Source organism: Phoenix dactylifera, chromosome 10, assembly GCF_009389715.1.
Source record: "Phoenix dactylifera cultivar Barhee BC4 chromosome 10, palm_55x_up_171113_PBpolish2nd_filt_p, whole genome shotgun sequence".
Taxonomy (NCBI): Eukaryota; Viridiplantae; Streptophyta; class Magnoliopsida; order Arecales; family Arecaceae; genus Phoenix; species Phoenix dactylifera.
Genome location: NC_052401.1, coordinates 11,082,257 through 11,107,349, shown reverse-complemented (window position 1 = coordinate 11,107,349; position 25,093 = coordinate 11,082,257). Strand labels below are relative to the sequence as shown.

Sequence of the window (25,093 nt, the reverse complement as noted above, 5' to 3'; positions counted from 1 at the left end):
AGTGAGCTCAGTCAGGATTTGATCCTGCAATCACTGTCTGATTCATTCTCTCAGTTTGTTGTGAACTTTCACATGAACAAGCTGAACACCTCCCTGCCCGAGCTGTTAAATATGCTCAAAACAGCTGAAGGCCATATTAAGAAGGATAAAGGTCCACTCCTTCTTATAGATGGCACTTCTAAAAGAAAATCGGGAAATAAGGGTTCTAAGAAACGATTGAACCCCAAGAGTAGCATCAAAAAGAAAAAAGGAAAGAAAAACTCCGGATCAAGTACCTGTTTTCATTGCGGCAAAGCTGGCCACTGGAAAAGAAATTGCAAGAGTTTTCTTGCAAGTATGAAGACCGATGCAAGAGTTGCATCAAAAGGTATGTTTATGTTACATGCCAACTTGTCATTAAGTTCTTCAAATTCAAATTCATGGGTATTGGATACCGGCTGTGGTTTTCACATTTGCAAATCTTTGCATGGACTACAGAAAATTAAAATTTTGAAGAAAGGTGACTTCGAGCTGTATGGCGCTGGAGGAGAGTCCGTCCAGGCTGAAGCTGTTGGAACCTACAACTTGGAGTTACCTTCGGGAGAGCTCCTACAATTAGAAGATTGTTATTATATGCCCAAAATTATTAAAAATGTAATTTCCATTCCTTTGTTGTTAAAGAAAGGATTTGAAATTAATGGAAAGGGCAATGGTTGCTCTATTTATTTTTCTAATAAGCATCTTTGCAATGGCATTATGGAAAATGGTCTTCTTGTTTTATTACTTAATGACAATGTCTTTCATATTAATAAAAGCAATAAAAGAAAGAGAGAGGAAGTAAATAACACCCTTCTTTGGCATTGCCGACTTGGTCACATAAGTGAATCAAGAATCAACAAGTTATACAAAGAAGAGTTCTTTGATCCTTATGATTATGAATCATTAGGAACTTGTGAATCTTGTCTTATGGGTAAAATGACTAAGTCTCCATTCACTGGACATGGAGAAAGGGCAAGTGAGTTATTAGGACTTATACACACAGATGTATGTGGTCCTATGACAACTCCAGCTAGAGGTGGATACTCTTACTTCATCACATTCACTGATGATTTATCAAGGTTCGGATATGTGTATCTTATGAAACATAAATCCGAAGCTTTTGATAAGTTTAAAGAGTATCAAAGTATGGTTGAAAAACAAACCGGAAAGTGTATTAAAATCCTTCGATCTGATCGAGGAGGTGAATACCTTTCTAGTGAGTTTTTAAATCATCTTAAAGAAAAGGGCATTCTCTCTGAATGGACACCTCCGTATACGCCACAATTAAATGGTGTAGCTGAACGGAGGAATCGTACTTTATTAGATATGGTACGGTCCATGATGTGCTTTACTGATCTTCCTATTTCCTTCTGGGGTTTTGCCCTAGAGACTGCTGCACTAATATTAAACAGGGTACCTTCTAAGTCTGTACCTAGCACTCCATATGAGATATGGAGAGGAAAGAAGCCTAATCTTAAGTATCTTAAGATATGGGGTTGTCAAGCTTATGTCAAAAGAAATTTTGGACACAAGCTAAGTGCTAGATCAGATAAATATATTTTTGTAGGTTATCCTAAAGATAGTATAGGATACATCTTCTATCATCCTACCGAACAAAAAGTTTTTGTAGGTAGGCATGCCATTTTCTTAGAAAAAGAGTTTATCTTAGAAAAGGGCAAGGATAGAAAAATAGAACTTGAAGAAGTTCAAGACCTACAAATAGAAACACAAGAAATTCTTCAACCAGATGTACCCATTGATGAGGTACAACCACAACACACATCTCCTCTCCGAAGGTCAGATAGAGTGCGAAGAGCACCTGAGAGATATGGGTTCATCATTGAAAATGATGAAGCCCACATTGTTCAGAATAATGATCCTCTGACCTATTCGGAAGCTGTCATGAGTAATGACTCTGACAAATGGCTAGAAGCCATGAAATCCGAAATAGATTCTATGTATACCAACCAAGTATGGACTTTGGTTGATGCACCAGAGGGTGTAAACCCTATAGGTTGCAAATGGGTCTATAAGAAAAAGATTGGAGCAGATGGCCAAGTAGAAACCTACAAGGCTAGATTGGTGGCAAAAGGTTTCAGGCAAAAGCAAGGAATTGACTATGATGAAACTTTTTCGCCAGTAGCTATGCTCAAATCTATTCGGATTTTGCTTGCAATAGCTGCATACTATGATTATGAAATCTGGCAGATGGATGTCAAAACCGCCTTCCTTAATGGTTATCTTGAGGAAGAAGTTTACATGACACAGCCAGAAGGATTTGTCTCAAGTAAGAGAGCAAATCAAGTATGCAAGCTTAAGAGATCCATTTATGGATTAAAGCAAGCATCGAGGAGTTGGAACATCCGTTTTGATACAACAGTCAAAGAGTTTGGTTTTATCAAAAATGTGGATGAACCATGTGTGTACAAGAAGACTAGTGGGAGTGCCATTGTCTTCTTAATATTGTATGTAGATGACATACTGATCATTGGAAATGATATTCCAATGTTACAATCGGTCAAGACTTGGCTGTCAAAAAGCTTTTCCATGAAAGACTTGGGAGAAGCATCCTATATACTTGGTATAAAGATCTATAGGGATAGATCTAAAAGGATGCTAGGCTTGTCCCAGTCTAGGTACATAGATAATGTGCTGAAAAGATTCAGCATGGAAGAAAGTAAAAGAGGTTATTTGCCTATGAGTCATGGTATACGTCTCTCTAAGAAGATGTCTCCTAAGACATCTGAAGAGAGGAATAGAATGAATTCTATTCCCTATGCTTCGGCAATAGGATCGATTATGTATGCTATGCTATGTACTAGGCCTGATGTTGCTTATGCCTTAGGCATAACAAGTAGATTTCAGGCTGATCCAGGAGAGGATCATTGGATAGCTGTCAAAAATATTCTTAAGTACTTGAGAAGGACTAAAGATATTTTTTTAGTTTATGGAGGATCTGAGTTGAAACTAGAAGGATTTTCTGATTCTAGTTTTCAATCAGATCCAGATGATAGCAAGTCCACTTCAGGGTATGTCTTTACCCTAAATGGTGGTGCAGTGAGCTGGAAGAGTTCCAAACAGCAAACTGTAGCTGACTCAACTACTGAGGCAGAATACATTGCTGTAAGTGAAGCCGCTAAGGAAGCTGTCTGGATGAAGAAATTCATCTCTGAGTTAGGAGTAGTTCCTGAGATTGCTGGACCAGTTTCAGTTTATTGTGATAACACTGGAGCTGTTGCTCAAGCGAAGGAACCAAGGTCTCATCACAAATCCAAGCACATTCTAAGACGCTTCCATCTTGTTCGAGAGATTGTCGAGAGACAAGACATAGTCATTGAACGAGTAGACACCAAGAACAACCTAGCAGACCCGTTCACTAAAGCTCTACCACAACAGCAGTTCGATCGCCACCTCGATTGTATGGGGATAAAATATAAGAGCGATTGGCTTTAGTGCAAGTGGGAGATTGAAAGAGTAGATGCCCTACAAGCCAATCGCAATATGTATTGCGAAGGGTTTTTCTTTTGATTTGTCCAAATCATGTACATGATATTTAAATATGAATAAAGGCATTATATTTTATCATATGCTGTTGATTATATTTATGATAAACTCCTTAGATTAGGGCAATGGTTTTAAGACTATGATGAGATCATACTAGTGAGACTTAAAATCCTAAAATCCTAATCTTAAATATTCCCAGTCATTGGTACATTGAGTCGGGGATCAATGATTACCGGAAAGACTGGCATGTCTTATGTATGCTCGATGCAGAGGATGATTGATCTCACAATCATTTGTGTGGAGACACTAATACAAAGATATGGGTGCTCATTAGAAGAATGAGTTCACTGAATTGACCTACAAAGAGAAATCTTATGAAGTCTTACTTACATGTCAAAAGATGATTCTCTTAGTGGGAGTTGTGCAACTGATCCTTTGACCTGAGATCACCATGGTATCTTGTGCACATGAACCTATGTTTTGGTTTACACTCATTCATGACAATAAGTTATGTACGAGGTCTTCTGGATATGGTGGATTGTGTACGAAGATTATGAGTAGGTCAACAAGGAATTAATCACTTCTAGTAAGAGAAGATAGCATCCTATTTATTCTAATCATATGATAATTCAGGAAGCCTTTGATCAAAGCAGAATGAAAATTAGAAAGAGTTTCTAATGTTTCATTATTTGAATTATCATTAAAAGATTGAGAAAAATATGAATATGAAATTGAGTTTGACATATATTCATACTCATATACATATTTGGGATGCAGTTTGATTAAAGGATTGAATTGCATGGTAACTTGCCACTGAAGGGTATTTTTGGTATTTCCACCAAATTCCATATTTTCCGGGTAGACATGACACGTTGCTAGACGTCAATCTTGTCTTATAGGTTTGATCGAATTAAAGAGTTTAATTCGATCATCAATTAGAAAGGATTCTAATTGTTAAGTTCGGGTTCGCGCAGTTTGGACTTAAATCGATTAGAAGAGTTCTAATCAAATTGGGTCAACTCGCACTCACACCTATTGCTGGCTAAGTATGGAACCCAATGGGTCACACACAAGAAAACTTATCAAGGGTCTAATTGGATTAGATCATGTTTGCAAGATAAACATCCTAGCAGGTGTTGCAAACCTTAGCTCCTGATTCGAACTGGATTCGAATCTGATTCGAATTGGATTCGAATCTGATTCTTAATTAATCTAATTTGATTAGATCATATTCTAATATGGGTTAGCCAAGAGTTGGCACCTAAATTGGCTTGATTTGAGTCTAATTGGATTAGATTTGATAAAACATTTAATTTTGACCGTTGGATCAACATTTGGATGAAGAGAAGGATCAAATGGATGGCACCATGGATTAGAGCCATTGGATCTTCATCATGGGATGATGGGAGATCATGATCTCGTGATGGACTTGTGATATTGACTTAGTCAACATCAGATGGCGTGAGAAAGAAGGGAATACGGTGAATTTAGAATGGCGCCTCATGAAGAAGTGCCACTTGGATTGGATAAAGATGACACGTCATCATATCCTAACTACTTTCCCTTCAACCGCATCATTCTCTCTCTCCTTCTTTCTTATGGCGCCACCAATAAGGGCCTTTGGATCATCATCTAGCCTTGATCAATGGTTGAGAATGCTCCCTATTTTTCATGCGTGAGAAGAAATGAAGAGAGGCATGAGTACGGTGGATTTCATGAAGAGATGCTTAGGGAATGGATAAGGATGAAGCGCCATATCATAAGCACTTCATCTTATCCTAACTACTTCTGATATGCCCTCTCATCAAATGACACATCCCTTGATCTCACGCCCCTCTTCATGCATGAATGGATGGCTACAATGCATCCGTACGCCATCTATAAATAGGGAATGCTCCCGGTGTTTTCAAATCATCGGAAATCAATCCAACTCTCTCTCTCTCATATTCCTTCTTTCTTACATTAGTTTCTTTCTTTCTAACATTGCTTCTAGTGTGTCCTAAGCCAAGACAAGGTGGTCTTCATTAGGACAAAAGGATTAGAAGTGATTTTAGAAGGCTAAAGAAAAATAGAAAGGAAGGAAAGCAAGCCGTTAGAGTTCTTTAGAAGAATTCTGCATTAAGGATCAAAAGTCTTTGGAGCTAAAGTCTTGATCAAGTTTTTGTGTGGATCACCATTGGAGGGCGGACACTTGGACGCCTCGTGGAGATTGTACACTTTGAATTAGCGTTTGAGGTATTCTACTAATTCTGCACTTATTTTATATTATTTGATTGTAATCATTAAGGTGATCTAGGCTTAAAAGGGTTTCATGCATAGGGACTTTATTAAGAAAATTTTTAAAATCCCTAGCTTCCGCTGCCCATTATGACATGCTAGAACCCTTCAGGTACTCCATCTCGTACCACGATGGACCATTTAGTGGTTCTACGTGAGTCATTGGACCTTTTGAGCATCGATGAGGTACGTATCATATTACCATTTGCTTGTGTTTGTCAGTACTTTTAATATGCGATATAGTATAAAACTGAAATGGACCTTTTGTTTTGCAGGTTATTTGGGATCCCCATCATCGGCTTCGGGGAGATCGCCCATATGTTGATATCGCATTTTTTAGTGGCTCCATCAAGTGCCTTGATATCGTAGAACCCTATTATCCAGAAAGGGTTCTTAGACAGTTTGGTCGTATTCAGACCATCCCTCGAGCGCCACTAGCCCCTACGCGAGCCAACAGAGGTTCCACAGCAGGCTCGTACCGGATACATTACTCCTATATGGATCAGCTTTGGGAGCGGTGGGAGGACCACGTGCTGAGCCAGGCGAGCAGGAGCCACCCAGTTACCCGGCCATCAGACAGCGTACCGGGATACATGGAGTGGTATCTCCGTATCACGCACGTTGCAGTTCAGCCTCCTCATCTGCGCTCGAGTACTCATTCTGGAGCTAGGGGAGGTCATGATGATGCTGACATGCACCGGCGGCGTAATGCAGCTGCACTCGGTATCAGTACCGACATTGTACGGATGGGTCCCTCAGAGGCTACGTCACTAGGTGCCGGGCACCTATTTGATGCTATTTCTCAGATGCATCAGGTACTTCTGGGTGATGAGCCTGGCCCAAGTACAGCACCCTCTCATTCGGATCCAGCACCCTCTCATTCGGACGTACAGCAGTACACGCGTCGACGATGGCGTCATAGGGATTGATGATGGAGCCTTTGTAATCTTTGTAAAGCCTTTGATATTAATGAAAAATATATATTTTTGGTACATTTACGTGTAATCTTTGTAAAGCCTGGCCCGTTCTATTTTACACAAATATAACAGTGCACATAACAATCAATCTAACAATGCGAAGACAGATATTTTTTGATTTATATTGATGATGGAGTTTCACAGAGAACATCCTCATGATCTTTCAACATTTTAAATACATAGCTAACATAACTGTTGCTTATCAGAAAATCCGCCTCAATCATCAAGGCAAACATTTAAAAGATGCTCTAACATAACTGCACTACCAATAAACTCTTCTCCAATGAGGCTTTAACGGAGCTGTGCTGCAACTCAATCAATCCATGTATTCTAGTCCAAGATGACTCGAAACTTCCTTGGCTTGATCCAAGCTGCTTTTTGAGCTTTGCATGTGCACTCTCGACCCTAGTAAACAAATGAAAGTTAGATATAACAATTGAGGCAAATTAAAATTAAATGAGTCTTTATTTGTGATACCTATTTGTCGTCACATTTCCGTAGTGCCTGCATGTATCCGTCCACGCTGCAACAAATCTTTCCTTGTATTTGCTCAGCCAAGTATCTGACACATACTGTAGTGCATCTGGATAGGTACCGAACTCTCTCTGCAGTGCACTCCAGCGATCATTATACTCGTCTTCCGTGGAGGACAGCACTAGTACATTCCAACTCATAATAAATTTATCCCATTTCTCCTTCAATTCGAAAAATTTTTTGCACTTGGCCAAAACATTCCTACTAATATGCCATCTACATAATAAATGTCTAGCAGTAGGAAATACTCTATGAATTGCATTCATCAAAGCCAAGTCTCTATCTGTAACAATCAACTCAGGCAAAACATCATCAGCTATGACACTGCGCAATCTCTCTAATGCCCAAGTATAGCTTTCTTCCCCCTCAGAATTTAAGTATACAAAAGCAACTGAAAATGTCATGTCAGTAGATGTCACCCCCACAATCTCTAAGAGCGGAAGACGATACCTATTCGTCTTGTACGTGCAATCCATTATCAACACACGGAAAAATGCACGGAACAAATCAATGCTGCCAGGGTGTGCCCAAAATAAGTCATGCACAACATCCGTATTAGTACAATTCCTATGCCACTCAATATATTTAGCCTCTGATAATTTACCTAATAGATGTTGCATTTCAGACCTCCCGGCTTTCTCTGCAACCTTAAACCGTTGACGTACATTGTAGATAGTCTTGATAGTCGTAACATTGAGGGCATCTCTTTCCTTCAATGTGGATAATATGTCCTTTGGACGAACCAAACTCTTCGACATATCCACTAACAATTCCGTCTCCTGCTCAGATAATCTCCCTGCATATGAGTGCCCCTCCAGATTCTCTGCAGCGGGATGATTGTGCACTCCATATACGACCAGTAATATCCAATCATCCGCAGTATCCAATTTCTTTCCTCTTAATGCAAAAGGGCATCCACACTTCTTTGTCCCACAGGCAGTCTTTATTCGCTTTTCTTTTTTGGTTCGGTACGTCCCACCCCTCTCACAACCTAACGTAATTCTGGGTTTCTTAGAAATGGTACCTGCATCGGATGATTTGATTACAACAACAAAACCATTTCGCCTCCCAGCTTCACGACACCAATTACACAAGTCCTCTCTACTCTTGAAGATCTATACATTAAACAATTTATGTAAGTACACAGTTGTAAAAATAGCTCGCTAAACTATTACAAAATTGCACAATACATTATAATACCTCGTAAGTTGTAAATTCGCTTGTGTAATCCAGTACAAATTCTGATCCAATTATACTCGATTCGGTTGTAGCATAGGCCTACATATAAAATAATTTATCACCAAGAATTAATGAATCAGAGGATCTGTTCGGCACAAAATTCAGCACGGCACGCGATTTGGTACCAGAAGGCTTCTGTTCGGCTGAACAGTGCCGAACAGAAGCCTTCTGTTCGGCAACCCTCAACCGAGCAGAAGCCTTCTGTTCGGCTGCACAGTGCCGAACAGAAGCCTTCTGTTCGGCACTGTGCAGCCGAACAGAAGGCTTCTGCTCGGTTGAGGGTTGCCGAACAGAAGGCTTTTGTTCGGCACTGTGCAGCCGAACAGAAGCCTTTTGTTCGGCGATCCAGTGCCGAACGGAGCACGACCCGTGAAAAAAAAAAATTTCGAAACAAGGTGGAACACGTACCTTTGCGGCCGATTCTTCGTCCCAAATCACTAGTTGCTTGTCCATGCTTCGAATGGGGCTTAAATCTCCTTCAAAGATCGCCTAAACGATGTAAATGGATCGAGGGGTTTAAGGGGGGTTTGAGGGGGGGTTTTTTTTTTCTTTTCAAAACGAAACGGAGGAGGAGGAAGGGGGGGTGTATGAGAAAATTTCAAGGGCAATATGGTAATTACACTAAAGGTTAGTTTGGGTATTTTTTTTTTGGTTTTTGGGGGGTGTCCTGAGCAATAGGGGGGGTGTATATAGAACTACCCTATAGTATTTAGGTTCCATTTAAGTTAACAATTTAAATAACATTCTATTAAGTTATGGGTTAAAGTGTTGGATAAAAATAAACCTGAGGGTAAGTATAATTTATTCCTAATCTTAGGAAATTTTTGTAATTTACTCATCACTCGGGGACAAATTTGACTTTCCATATAAGATAAATGGATTCACTAACGTCATTAATTAAACGGATGTAAGTGTAGATTTTATAAATTATTAGATATAAGAATAATAATATACACTAAAAAAAAGGTTTTATAATTTATTCTTTATTTTATTTAGTAACTATATCTCTTCACGACCCACTCAAGCCCGAATCTTTTTGGGTGGGCTTGAGTATACTTGTCTTCCGCTTCTCCCTCCTCCATCGCCACCGCCTTCCATTCCTGATCTAAGAATAATTTTGGCAAACCATCCTGATTGAATGATATTAACCGTCCGATTCCATTGCCCTTTCAAAAGTCCAGATTGGTGAACCCTTTCCCTTTCTCCGCTCCTATTTAGTTGGGTCCTTCTCTCTCTTGTCTCGGAGATCGATCCGAAGAAACTCTAGAAATCCCTCGGAGCTCCCATCGGAGGAGAAAGATAAGGCCTGCCGCGATGCTGAGAGTCGTCGGAAGAAGACTCGCCACCGCCTCGTGGAGGCCGAGCGCCGCCGCCTCTTCGTCCTTGCTCTCCCGGAGTCCGACCCACGGCGACCCCCTATCCGCCCGGGACGATTCCCGATCGCCCGCCGTCTCCCCCGCCTGCCTCGTCTTCGATTCGGTTCTTCTCGGTGCCACCAGAGGTCAGGGTTCCCATTCTCACCAGATCCTCTTCCCTCTGCCTCCAAACTTCTTGAATCCCTTCTTTCGTCCACGTATCTGGTTTCGCCGGATAAAACCCATTTTCCATGGATTTGTGGTGAATTCCAGGAACATTGGATTTATGTAAAGATAAGGATAGATTGCATTTTGCTGTATTAATCTGGTTTTTGGAATGGATTTTGTCTGATTCTATATAATATTTGTTGTTTATATAATCATATTTGCATAGATATTACGTTAGTGTTTTAGAAATGCTCGTAATTTCATAGTTTATGGTATTGTCCTTCTTCTTCGAATTCCTCGGAGTTCCTGTCATTTACTATTGGCCTTTGAATCAAAATTTTCTGCAAACTGGCTCTGTTGATATCTTATAATTTCAACTTGTTGAGCCTGTTAATCCAATTCATGATATTGGAACGTGTGGATACAAATATTATATATGGATGCATATACATGTATATGTATATACAAACATCTATGTACATACATACAGATATATACATAACATATATATATATATGTATATGTGTGCACACATCCATACGTGTATGAATGTATTGTACATACATAAATATGTGCATGCATATACGTAGCATATGTACATATATGTATGTGTATGTACTTCTTTCTATGGGTATGTATGCATATACATATATATCTACATACATATATGTATGTGTATATGTGTACATATATGAACGTGTGAATGTATGTCTATCCATATACATATATGTGTATATATATGTATGTATGTATGTATATGTGTATACAATATATTCATATAGATACATACATATATACATACAAACATACATACATATATGTATATATATGTATATACTATTGGTCATCACCCCTGATTCCCTTTGGATGGTGTAAATGCACTGGTAGTTGATAAGGCCCTAAATGTATATTGCATATTGCTGTGTTGTAAGCCTATAACTGTGCCCTTTGAATACAATATGCCTTAGGATGCCTCTTCTAGGTTCTTATGATTTCCAGAATGATTTAATTTTGGGCTGTATGTAAACCTTGAACTTGCTATTATGACACATATCAAATTCATTATGAAAAGGGAGGTTATTAGTTTTAGTTAATTAATTTTTCTACACATTTATTCTAATGGATGTATAAGTTGGTGGGAGAGACTGCATATGGCAATTCATTGTTACCCTGTTTTCTTATTAGTTAGCACCATATTTATCTATTTGCCATTACGTTGAAGACTTAAACAATTGAATGGAAGCTTTTTTAGATTTCTCTAACATAGATTAGAGTACGAATTTTATGCTAATTGTTTTGGGTTGGCTTGGGTCTAGGATTTGACATTTTGGGCCTAAAATATGGTCTGGTTCAGACTGAGGTCTTCATGTTCATATTTGGGCCGAGCTAGAACTTTTATCTCGGGTCAGGTTAGGTAAGTTTGACCCTTTGGAATATTCAGACTGCACCTTGGTTTTAGTTAGCATGAATTGATGCTGCCCTGTCACAAGCCCATTGAGAGAGATCTAGAATGTTCTGAAAATTTCAAGCTTTATGCAGAATATATGCATATTTATTTGTGAAATGGGACATAATTGAAACTGTAATAGATGGATACGTAATTGTTAAGATAAATAATTTAGTGCATTTGGGGGCTTTGTTCTTAATTGTGGTGATTTTTTTTTAATCTTAGATTTTTGAAGTAGATTTAAGTTGACCTTTTTTTTAGGGATAGGTGCATTGATGTTATAAAAATTTTTTGTAAACTGAAAGGGAGGGATTGTTGTGAACTCAGAATGCATTACCCAAAATATAAATTATAGTTTCATGGTCTCATGAAATCTTCATATACACCCAAAAACCTCATTATGTAGAGCCATATCTTGTATTGAAAGAAGTATGGAAGGATACAAAACTATGATTTCTTGTGTTACTTCAGATGCATCCTACTCTATCATGAAATACTTTAGTATTGATGTCTATGTTTTTAGAATTGTGATCTTTAATCTTATGAGTTTAGAAGGCAAAAAAAAGCTAACTATGGAGAGTGAGATGAAAGGATGTATCACACAAGCAAGCATTAACAACTCTGATCACCAAAAAGAAGTTGATACAATCTGTCATTGATAAGGTGCGGTTTGTAGATTCTATCCTGATGTTTTTCTCTGTTTTCTTTTTGGTGTTTTCTTTCAATTGACGTAGAAATCAATTGTGATAGTCAAAAGAACCATTCATCAGCTCAAGAATTTGAGGATGAAAGGATAGATGTCTTTCTCTGGTGATTTAAAATTCATATCACAGTGGTGCTGTAGCTTAAGCAAGCATAAGTTTAAGGGCATATGTTGTTATCTGATATAGTTGGCATAGGAAAATAGAAAAATACTTTCTAGGTTTTGTCCAATACATGAAATATTATGAATGGGAGGTGATTTTTTCTTCTAAAGGTTGGCTTTGATACATATCCTCTCTTTTATAAACTTCTTTTCCTAAAAAGGATTTTCCTTACATTTCATGGCTGTTCTTTGAATGAGAGTTGTTTTATTTGAGTGTTGTAAATGCTTTTATTATTATTTAATTATGCTGGCAAAATTACACCTCTATCTTAACTCTGCCCCTGTATAACTTTCGCTTCCATATTATTTTCTTCTTTGTAGTCTGAATGATTGTGATATGAGTGCCTTAAAGTGCTTTTATCATCCCTTCAACAGATGAATCTGCTGTAGGAGTGCTAGTATGTTGGTTAGCCCTCAATCATCTTTTGATTTGAATTCTTGTTTTGTTAGATCATCCGGAGTACAGTTTAAAATTTTTTTTGTGTTAGTTTTGAATTTACCAAAGTTTGTTCAACTACTTCCAAACTTCATAGCAAGTGATTTTGAGTTGACCCTAGATATGCAAGACAACCAGGTTGGGTGTAGAGCCTAGGATCAGGGCCAACTTGTTGCACTTGTAGCTTTAACCTACACCTTGGTCATTTTCAAACATCCTTTAGCTAAATATCCCCAGCTGGTCAATCAAATCCGTTTCTTCTATTTCAACTACGAAGCATGAATCCCCCCCCCCCCTCGCTCTCTCTCTCTCTCTCTCTCTCTCTCTCTCTCTCTCTCTCTCTCCCTCCCTCTCTCCTTCCTTACAGTAAATCATTGAGCATTTCTTGTGATACTGAGAAGTCAGTATAGCTAGCACTTGGTGGCCAAAAATAGTAGTCTCTGGCATCTCTTCTATTAATTAAAGCATTTCAAGATCATGTAAGATGCCTCTTGGTGTGGATGTTTTGGAGTCGAACTTCATTGGTAGAGCCTCTCTTGACAGGTTTGCCAACTTGCTTTTGATATGCCATTTCGCAGGATATTGATGACCCTGCCAGGTGCCCTGGGAAGTGCAATAACCTGGGAACTTGAAGTGGAGGTTGTGGCTCGGAAATGTGTGATTATTTAAAGTATACCGTCAACAAACCTTCCTGAGCATTATGTTATATGCTACTGAAAAGTTTGACTCAGGGCTGTTTAGGCTCTAGGGATTAGATTTTATGTGCTGTTGAAATCTACTATTTCTGATTTTCTTTAACCTTGGTGCTTGCCAGAGAGTACCAGATGTCTGTCTTCTTCTTATTAAGGAATTTATCATGTACACTAAGTATTTTGGTTACCAATGCAACCTGGTCAAATTGATGCAACAAAGGCTGATTGTGTGAGTGAGATTGGTGAGATAGGAAATGTCCTAATTTCAATTGGGAAGCCTTGTTGCTTCATCATCTGAAGCAGATCAACCTGTTGTTAATGGATATTGACCATATTCATTATTTTGAGATTGTTGGATTGGATTGAGTGCTGAATCATAAATACGTACATGCTTGATGAGTTGATTTTTTGGCAATGCTTAAAATCTTTTCTTTCAGTGCTTTGGTGATAATCTTTTGCTGCTGTCTACCTTATTGTAGTCAGTGTCATCAATATATGCTTCGTTATCTTCAGTTCTATTATTCATATTCTTCTCAATCTTGTGTAAACTATGGTATCTCACCATTTGTGTTGTTGGTCCAAACTCATGAATGGCGAGATCCATCACGCATATCTTGCAATACAGTGCTTGATGCTGTAAATTACATTGATCTTAGCATCTTACAGATCATGTCCTATCCATAGTCAGAGAAGATAAAATATAATTAGTAACTTGTTCATTCTTGATCTTTTGACTGTTCAGGGTTTTCTACCGAATCTCTCGTCCCAAGACATCAGGATGTGGGGTTAGCTGACCTTCCTGCAACAGTGGCAGCTGTGAAGAACCCGACCTCTAAGATTGTCTACGATGAACACAATCACGAGCGCTTCCCCCCAGGGGATCCTAGCAAGCGAGCATTTGCCTACTTTGTTTTGTCTGGTGGTAGATTCGTCTATGCATCTTTGGCTTCGTCTCCTTGTTCTCAAGTTTGTGTTGAGCATGTCTGCTAGTAAAGATGTCCTTGCTATGGCCTCTCTGGAGGTAGATCTCTCTAGCATCGAGCCAGGGACCACAGTGACCGTGAAGTGGCGTGGGAAACCAGTATTCATAAGGCGCCGAACAGAGAATGACATCGAGCTAGCAAACAGTGTGGATGTGGCATCCCTTCGTGATCCCCAGGAGGATTCAGCTAGGGTGAAAAACCCCAGAGTGGCTCGTGGTTGTTGGCGTCTGCACTCATCTTGGCTGTATTCCTCTACCCAATGCTGGAGATTTTGGGGGCTGGTTTTGCCCTTGCCATGGCTCTCATTATGATATATCTGGCAGAATCCGCAGGGGCCCAGCTCCATTCAACTTGGAGGTACCCACATATACCTTCTGGATGAGAACAAGTTATTGATCGGTTGAGCTCACCACTGTCAAGCGTGTAGATTCAAGGTTCTAAATGTTTCCTTTCATAGACTAATATTTTTGCCTGGTCAGTTTGTTTTTAAATATTGATGTTCACCTGCCAGTGTGATTCTGGCTCGGAACTATGAATAATTCTGTTCCCTTGGGTTTGTTTCGAGGCACGGTTTATTGCTACTACAGAGTTATAAGCAGCATTTCTCTTATGGATTTATCTACTCTCTGGTTATTGCTACCTGTTTCTTCCCCACCTCTTTCATAGTCTGTTTAGTTTCTTGCACCAATTACAAATTCATTGTCTTTGTTATGTGATAGCAGCACTTCATGTCATCTGGAGGTCACGACTTTTGAGTCTATTTGGTGTTACAAAATTTTAATAGTTCGATCAACATGTAGTCTGTACCATTTGTTCTCTTTGGATCATTATTTGTCGTTTGACATACATAAAAAGCATGACCCAGAGTCCAGTTGAACTAGGATGATGGTGCTATGCAGAAGCTGCCTTGTGATAGTTGGGAGGATTCTTTCAGCTTCCGAATGAGTTCGGCATGCTGTATGTCCTCTTCATATATCAAACACTGTTGAATTTCCGAAGTTCCTGATCTAGATAGCTTGGGGGTTGTTTGAGCAATGAGGAAATGATTTGGAATTTGGATGCTACTGGTTGTGGGCTTTTGGACTTGATAATGGCATCAGAATTGTTAAAAGAGGAGGCTCGGTAGTTATCACACACAAAGGAAAGGCTTTGTCCCAAGATTTGAATTGAAGGCTCTAATTGCCCTTCAACGGGGCATTGATGTTGTAAAGAGCTATTCACAAGCCCGAGTTTATTAAATATGTGATATTCTTGCATTTGAAAAGAGCCAAGAACTGTAGAGATTGAGGGAGTATGTCTTTTGGCTTTTAGAAAGATATTCCGGATAATGGAGATCAGTTTTTTGAATGGCTTTTGATAACCCCTAGGATTTTGGAGCAAAAACCTCGAAAAGCAGTCTTGTAAATAATTGCACCAACATGGTCATTATACTTGGTTTGGTGAACTCTACTTTGGGTTGGTATCCTTCCTGTTCAATTCAGTAGTTCTACCTTGGGCACTTACAGTTAACAATAATAGTTTTGTTTGTGGAGTGAAATCCCTCATATAAGCTGGAGTTAGTTGACCCACAAGCATGAAGGCATACAGTTGCTATAGAATCTTCTATATATTTTCATATGCTTATATCATGATCTTAACATCTTGCAAGCATAAACCAACCTTTGGTACAAGAAAACTCTTTTCTTTGCTATATCCCTGCTAGTGATTAGATCAATGACATGGCAAGCAAGACAAGTCAGTCGTCGTGAACTAGATGGACTCGTCAATAGGAACCAGCAGCAGCCATTCCTCCATTCATCTCTGGGAGTTGGCTCTCGACGATCTCTTCGAACAGATTTTTCCTTCGTAATCTTCGTGTCCACAAAGACATGCTTTGACGTAGCAAATCCAAAATTTCATGAAAGGTAGACATGAAGCATGTGAAGTTACAAGAAATATACACCAGTATGTATGTTATTTGGGTTCTTTATTTCTTAATTTTTAATGGAAACACAGCTACAACTCTTTGTTACTACAAAACTCTGTAAATCACAACGTAGTTGAAGATTGACTGTAATTTCTATCTACTATCACCACAATTGTAAATGTTCTCCTCATCTTTTAACGTTGGTCGCTTTTGTGTGGACTGGAGCAGCTAGCAATTTTCTTTTTCCTCCCTTTCAAACTCCATGTTTGGAAATGAGCTTGTATAAACATTGATCCCATTCTACCTTGCCTTTCTTTCCTCTAGTTTTGGATACATAGGACTAAGTCAAGTATGGTTTCCTATATACAGCTTTATCTCTTAATTCACAACGATTGCCAATGATTTTGTCAATCTTGTACTTTAACTTTATGTGGATCTCACCAAAAAGACTAGCCGAAAGGTATTATTTGAGTTCTTGGTCCTATATAACTATCCAGATCTATCCAGTAAATAATCGATGTGGGATTAAACACACGTCTGCATGGGTCCCTACATACTTTTTCTGTTTAAAGCTTTAGCATCTTCAAATCCAATCACAAACACTATGATCAGGTCAGCTCCAATATACCTGTGCTGCAGTGTCATCTTAGTCTACATAGGTCATGGGTCAGATGTGCTCTGATACATTATGTTTACAACTCGAGAACTTATCTAAAAAAGCTAGCTGAAAGATATTATTTGAGTTTCTTGGTCCTATATAAGTTACCCAAGATCTACTCAGTGAATAATCGATGTGGGACACACACACATCCGCACGGATCCTCACACTTAATTCTCTTGGAATGATTGTCTCACATCCATTTCACCCTCTGGTTACAAAAAGTAACAAATTTCATCTAAATCGCTAAGTAATAATTCTCTCTCTCCTATCTACCTCTTTTTAGATGGGGAGTTTATAAACTCTATTTTTTTATAAAGTCTTTTATAGGTGATATTCACAATTTATTCTGTGGGTTTAGCCATGTGTTGTATTCACATAAAAAACACTCTGTTCTTTCTATCTTCCAGAACAATTTCTAATGTCTTGTTGATTGCCCACTTATGCCTCGCAGAGCACTTATATAGTTTCTCCAGGGTTAATTTGATTGAATGTATATAAGCAAAATGCTTCTTATTATCCAAATTCCCATAATCTCCTGGGCAAAGAATTGATGCCTGTTAGCTTTGATAACCACTTAGTTACTATAGGTTTTTGTAGAAACAGGCCTGAAAGATATCTAGAGCTGCGAAGTACCCTTGAATGTCGCTATTCGACCATCCCCAGCCCTGAAATCTCCAGTGATGCAGAACTTCTCTTGACCTTCCTGCAAGGTGAGATGAGTTGAATGAATGGATGGGTTTCAGCGCCAACAACCTCATATTGACCACCAAATTGCACTTGTTAGGTGTAATCTAACTCTATAATGACATAGTAGTCCTCTTCGTGTATCATTTATCCAAATTTTTGATCCTAGGATATAATAGAAATAATCTAGAATATTCTAGATATCCTATCCTATTGTTAATAACCAAACCCAAGTATCTTACTTCTCCATGTTTTTAGTTTGGATCTCCAAATTATTCTGTAGTAGATCTAGACCAATTTTTTTCTTATCCTTCGACAAAAAAGATAGGCTGTCATAAACTGGCGCTAGTTCCTTGGTCCCTTTTCTCTTGTACTTAAACCTATTGGGAGAAATGTCCAACTTAATTTTCTAATTTAATAATCTTAAACATCTACATAGCTCAATCATTAGAGTTCAAGTCTTTCTTTCTGGTGGGTAATTTAAGATTGCCAATGACCTTCAGTCATATAAACGTCCGTTCATCTTTCAAGCATATATGGAGCTCATCAAATTTAGAATTAGAGAGTTGTCCCTCACTGTATTACTGAAGTATCCTTCTCTTTTATTCTAATATGAGCTAAAATAGATATGTACCTGGCACATAGCTTGTATGTAATGGACCCAACAAGACTGCAATAAGTTGAGATCAATGCATCTATAAGGACTTATGCTGCACTGTTGATGCCTTTCTATGCATCAATCTACTTGGCAGAACTCAAAATCATGCATGTTTCATTTAGAGGCATTTTGTCTACCATTAATAATAACCCTATCCATATGTCGAATCCTGAACAAATATTGGAAACTTCATTCTGGATTTGTGCTTCTGAGATGAACCTGTTGCTGGAATTGGACCCGGGGCGATCTTCGGTCGAAAGAGGGAGCAGCAGGTTCTCACAGGGGAGCGGCGATCCGTCGGCGGGCGCGGTCCTCCTCCGTCTGGGTGCCTGCAGACAAACCGGTGGCCGGGTTTTCCGGCGCCGGCCCTCCGACGCTCAAGTCAGAAGGGGGCAAAATGTATAAGAAGAAGGAGAACAGTGTTTTTTGAGTGCGGAATCTCCCAACCCCCCTCTGAGAAGCAAAGGCTCCCTTTATAGGGGGGTCGGTTTACCTGTGATGTGATGGGGCGAGGCCATAGTACGGCTCGGCATGTTGTTCGGATCGGTGCACGATCGGGTGAATTATTGCATTGGTGTCGGAGGTGAGGCCGAGATCAGAGACTTATCATAGTCGATTGGACTCTGCTGGGCTGACTTGCCGTGGAGAGCTGAGGGTCCGTAGGTGACAGGAGCCATGCGCATTAATTGTGGAGTAAGCCGGAGATCCGCATTAATTGTGGAGTAAGCCGGAGATCCGCATTAATTGTGGAGTGAACTGGAGGTTTGCAGGGGTCATGCGCAATAAATGCCGGGGCAGTGGCAGGATATGGCCCTTGGCCGGACCTCGGATGGGTACGGCCGTAGTAAGTGGCGACAAGGATAGACCTCGGGTGTCAAGATTTTTCAGGTCGGAGGTTCTGAGGTCGGATGGTCCGAGGTCGACCGCCAATTCGGCTGTCCAAGGTCGCGGTGTGCGACTTCTTAGGGGTACTGTGTCACTTGGGGAAAAATCTTATTTCCCCAACACTACCCCCGACTTCCGAGTTCGAGCGCTTGCAGGCTCGGACGTGGGAAGTAGAGATATCGTTAAAGTTGGAGGAATCATGTCCGCACCCTTACGCTTCTCAGAGCCTTTATGACGGAACCTGCGCCCTTTGGTGCTTCGAGGTCGCTTTATTCAGCGAACTTATGATGGGGCTTGTACCTTACGTTTTTCGAAGCAGCTGTAACGGGGGTGGCGCCTCTCGGATCTCCGAGATCGCTTCGTGCGGCGAACCCATAATGAGGGTCCCCGGGCCCGACGAGGCGGCGCCTCGATCTCGTGGTCGAGGCTCCCCGCTCATCAATGAGTATGCCGTTTCGTGCTTCAAAATGGACACGCGGCATGATCTGAGGTCGGACGTTTCCGATCTCGTATTAGCGGATCATTGATCTGGGGAGGTGGAGGCTACATCGGTGCTCCACGTGTCCCGAGCCTTATTAAATGAGGGGAGCGGGGGTGACGTCCGCTCGTTCTTCAAGGTGATCTGATCCTGCGGACCATGATGAGGCCCCGAGATCCGATGGGACAGCGTTTCGATTTCGTACCCGATTTATTGATCCGGAGTGAATGTGGTGCCTCGGCTTCCGAGGTCGACACGTGGCGCAATCCGGTCGGGGGATGGGAACCGACCCTGTCGATCTGGGCGTCAGGGAGGGTCTATATAAACCCCACGAGTTTGCCCTAAGAGTTCCATTTGGTTGCCTCATTTTTGCCGTCTTCTTCCTGCTCCCCCTCGACCAAATTTTGCCGACGGTGCCCGGAGCGATTTCCGGCGATGTCCCGTAGGTTCCCACCCTGTACTGCTAGGGTTTCCTTTCCTCCTCCCGCCTCTTTCTTTTAGTTTCATTTCATTTTTCTGTAAAAATGGGTCTCGGTCCTGAAGAGGTAGGGTCAAGTCTGTCGGGAGAGGAGTTGGAGTTAATCCGCTCCCAGTTTTTCTTCCAGCCCGGGTTTCGTCTCGAAACTGCGGGCGGAAGATAGGGTGACGCGGCCGCCCCCAGGTCGGATCGCGGTTCATCGCGAGACGCTCTGGGCCGGCCTGCGGTTCCCTGTTCACGAGTTCGTGAACAACTTGCTGGTCGAGTACCAACTCGTCCCAGCGCAGCTTGCTCCGAACTCGTGGAGGACCATAATCGGGTTCCTTCCTTGTGCCTCGGGCATGGGATCCCGATCTCCGTGAGCGTCTTCCGCCGGTGTTTTCTATTAAAGAAAAACCGGCGGACGCAGAGTGGCTATACTTCGCCTTTCGGGGCGGTATGTCACTCTTTCAGGTGCCCCTTCCTCTATTCATGAGTGGAAGGGAAGTTTTTCTTCCTTGCGTCCGAGGCGCCGTGGGGGTTCAACCCGAGGTGGGGGCACCCTCGGTTGAAGACTCTTAACAGGCTCTCCGAGCCCTCGGGGAGGGAGCTGAGGGTCCTGGACTCTTACGGGCCCTCGGAAAGGGGTACGACCTGACCGAGCTCCTACGGGAGGACGCCCTGGCGAGCGTGGGTCTGAGTTCGGCGCGCCCCGAGGGTAAGAGCAGTTGCATTATCTTCTTTTTTGTCTGTTCTTTCTTTTACTACATTGGTCTGATACTTAAATTGATTTTTGATTTCAGACATCCTCATATGCCGACCAGCAACTTATCCTCTTCTTCCCGCCTGAAGAGGCGGGAGGCCGAGGCCGGGGGGGCTGTTCCCCAGCCTCGGAAGAAGGCGAGGTCGGCCGGTGCTTCCACATCGGCCGGGACGAGAGGCCCAGAGGCGGGGGCCTCCGCAGCGACCTGGGCGGACGCGGGCCGCCAGTGACGCGGGCCCAGCGGCCCCTCCTTGTCCTGTCCCCTCGCCCAGCGGGAGGGGCCGGCCGTGATCCGATGCGGCGCCCGGGGCCCGAGCCGACCGGGCCCCGAAGCGAGCGGCCCGAAATCCAGCTCGGGTGCCGGCTCTCTGGGCTTTCCGGAGAGTCGGCCGAGCCGGACTCCCCTATTCCGAGGGGAGCTCGGCTATTCATGCCGAGGTCGCGCGCTCCGTATTTCGGCGGCGATGCTTCCAGCGGACCGGGCCGAGTTCCGGAACTTACCGCTGGAAGAGGTCGTTGACGGTACTTACCGCAACACCGCCCGGGTAAGTCCTCTTCTTAATTTCCTTGAAGTTATTAGCGAACCTATATGTTTTTCAACTCACGATCATTTTGTTCCTTTCTTTGCAGCACATTCATAACTTGACACCTGGTATTCATCGCTCAGGGTGTCAAGAGGAGGCTCGGCAGCTCGGCCGACAATTAGAGCCGGCTAAGAGAAGAATTGCCGAGCTGGAGGCGGCTCTGGCCGAGGCCGAGGCTCGGAGGGAGGCCACTGAGGCCGGGCGCCTAGCTATGGTCGAGGTGCTCGAGGAGGAAAGGGCCGCCCACGCCTTGACCAAGTCGGCTTTGCGCGCTTCGGAGGCGCACCTGGGGGAGGCCCAATCCGAGGTCTCGGGCCTCAAGTACGAGTGCGGGGTCTTCCGCCTCAAGATTGAGCAGCTTGAGGCTCAGGAGAAGAAGGCACTCGAGCGGGCGAGAAGCCGTGGATCTCTTCAAGGGTCGGAGGAGTTCCGCGACATGTAGGAGGAGGAAACTGTGACGGGTTCTCCGGGGCTTCGACAACTTCCGGAAGCAGATGGCTCGGATCTGCCCCCAGTTCGACTTTCGACAATTCGTCCGAGGATGAACCTGGGCTACGGGTCTGATTCGGACGACATCCCGCCATCCTGACGTCCGAGGGGGTTGTATGAGTGCGACGCCGCCGAGCCTGCGACGGCGGTGGCCGAGTCGGAAGCGCCTGCCGAGGCCCCCGCTACAGACCCCGAGCCTGCGCCTGCCGAAGGCCCCCAGGTCATCTCCGTGGACGACCCCGAGGTGACGCGGACGCTGCTGCCGCCCTTAGGACTTGGGTGTATCTATTTTTTTTCTTTTCATTGTAATCGAGGTCGGCTTCCCAACTTTGAGGCCGACCTCCAATTTTGTACCTAGCCTTTTGGCCTTTTACTAATGAAAAATCCCTTTTGTCACTGTGTTTATCTTTCCTTCTCTTGTCGTAAATGAGGCCGGAGTCTTAATTTAATCGTTCACCGACTTTTAACTTTATATCTCGGCTCTCAGCTATTTAACAGAGTTGCACTTTTTCCTTGGCTATACTTGGCTTTCTCAAGTTCTGGTCATACCAACCAGGGAGCTCCGAGCTTAGGTTTTTAGAAGATTTCTCTAAGTCCTACAGCTGGATCCTAGAATCGCAGAAGTTGCCATGTTTGGCCTTTAGGTCTTAAGGCATCGAGGCCGGGCCTTAGTCTTTCGCGTAGGGTCGTGCGAGATTTGTATACGCCGCTATCCGAGAGGTCTAGTCGGGCTTCCGGACTTGACTCCCGGATCGTAGGATCATAGGGAGGGTCGGTGCCATCCCTTTAGGGGGAGCATGAGCTAATAATTGAGCTGTCGCCAGGTTCCCATAATTTTCATCCTCGGACTTTGCCGAGGTCTTGGTGAGCGGGGTCGGTACCCCTTAAAAGATACCTCGGCCCTTCCGGACCCAATTGGCATGTCCGTGGTCGAGGTTGTCTTCGTAGCTTGACATTGGAGAATACGTATGGGGGCCGAGTTGGGCCCTAGTTTGCAAAGACTTACCATAAGTCGTTATGGAGGTTCAACAGGCGGAGTATGGTGGGGAGTTGGTCTTAGACCGACTCGTAGGAGTAATCCATTTTTGGCCAGAAGAAGTCTCGACCTTGGCCGAGATTTTGCTAACAGCGCGTAAAATATGACGAGGCAAGTGTCGAGTAAGATGTACCTTTTGCATTCCCAGAGTTGTGTTCCACATGGCGGAGCGGGTTGTTCCCTTTCCTCGTCGACTTTCGGAGTCACTTTGACTTGTTAGGGGGGCTCGAGCCTCTTACGGACCCGGTGACGCCCGCCGAAGTTGAGAGGATCTGGGAAGGCTTTGTTGATCCGTAACTCTTTCCCGAGGTCAAGGGAGTTTGAGACTCTACGGCCGGGCCTCGGGGCATCCCAACCTTGGTCGAGGGGTCTTGCGTCAGGTCGGCGGGTCTGAGGACACTGTGCTGACCTGCGGTACATCCCGAGGTCGAGGGAGTTTGGGACTCTAACGGTCGTCCCTTGGGGCATCCCGACCTTAGTCGAGGAATCGTTCGTCAGGTCGATGGGTCTGGGCACGCTCTATCGACCTGCGACGCTTTCCGAGGTCGAGGGAGTTTGGGACTCTACGGTCGACCCTCGGGGCATCCCGACCTTAGTCGAGGAATCGTTCGTCAGGTCGATGGGTCTGGGCACGCTCTAGTCGACCTGCGACGCTTCCCGAGGTCGAGGGAGTTTGGGACTCTACGGTCGACCCTCGGGCATCCTGACCTTAGTCGAGGAATCGTTCGTCAGGTCGATGGGTCTGGGCACGCTCTATCGACCTGCGACGCTTCCCGAGGTCGAGGGAGTTTGGGACTCTACGGTCGACCCTCGGGGCATCCCGACCTTAGTCGAGGAATCGTTCGTCAGGTCGATGGGTCTGGGCCGCTCTATCGACTGCGACGCTTCCCGAGGTCGAGGGAGTTTGGGACTCTACGGTCGACCCTCGGGGCATCCCGACCTTAGTCGAGGAATCGTTCGTCAGGTCGATGGGTCTGGACACGCTCTATCGACCTGCGACGCTTCCCGAGGTCGAGGGAGTTTGGGATTCTACGGTCGACCTCGGGCATCCCGACCTTAGTCGAGGAATCTTGCGTCAAGTCGATGTTTCATCGTCCTGCGATACTTCCCGAGGTCGAGGAGTTTGAGACTCTACGGTCGAGCCTCGAGGCATCCCGATTTTAGTCGAAGAATCTGAGGATCACAGACGACCCAACATTAGAAGAGAATTATAATCATTGAAATAGGCGAATCACTTGCAGAAAAGAGACTTGAGTCCATAGTCCTGATTGTCTTGAACCCCTAGGGGTTTCATTGGTAGTACATTCGTAGATTCTCGGAGTTCCAGCTTCGCGGAATCAGAGTCCCCTCTAGGGACTTTCAATTTGTATGCTCCGGGTCGTTGTATTCGGGCGATTTGATACGGCCCTTCCCAATTTGGGGCGAGCTTTCCTTGCTCGGTCGGTTGAGAAGCCTCGGCTCTCCTGAGGACGAGGTCCCCTACTTTGAAGAGCTTGGGCTTGACTTTGGAGTTGTAGTATTGGGCCGTCCTCTGTTGATACCTCGCCATACGGACCTTAGCGACCTCTCGGGTCTCCTCAACAAGGTCCAAGTTGTTCCTGAGCCGGGAAGAATTGGTGTCGGGGTCGTAATGCTCCACCCTTGAAGAAGGGAGGCCAATCTCCAGCGGGATGACAGCCTCAGTGCCGTACGCTAGGTTGAAGGGGGTCTCTCCCGTGGGCAGTCGGAACGTAGTCCGGTACGCCCAGAGGACGTTGTACAAGTCCTTGACCCACTGTCCTTTGGACCGATCAAGCCTAGCCTTGAGCCCCTGCAAAATAGTACGGTTAGTTACCTCAGTTTTCCCGTTTGTCTGGGGATGGACAACCGAGGTGAAGCGGTGGTCAATGCCGAGCTCAGAGCAAAATTTCTGAAGTGGACATTGTCGAACTGCCGACCATTGTCGGATATAAGGATACGGGATAGTCCGAATCTGCAAATTATGGACTTCCACACGA

General features: G+C 43.4%; 1 pseudogene; it reads left to right on the top strand.

Annotated features, from left to right (window-relative positions):
* Positions 1-9,750: 9,750 nt before the first annotated feature.
* On the top strand, positions 9,751-15,117 carry LOC103695573 (annotated as a pseudogene).
* The last annotated feature ends 9,976 nt before the right edge of the window (positions 15,118-25,093 follow it).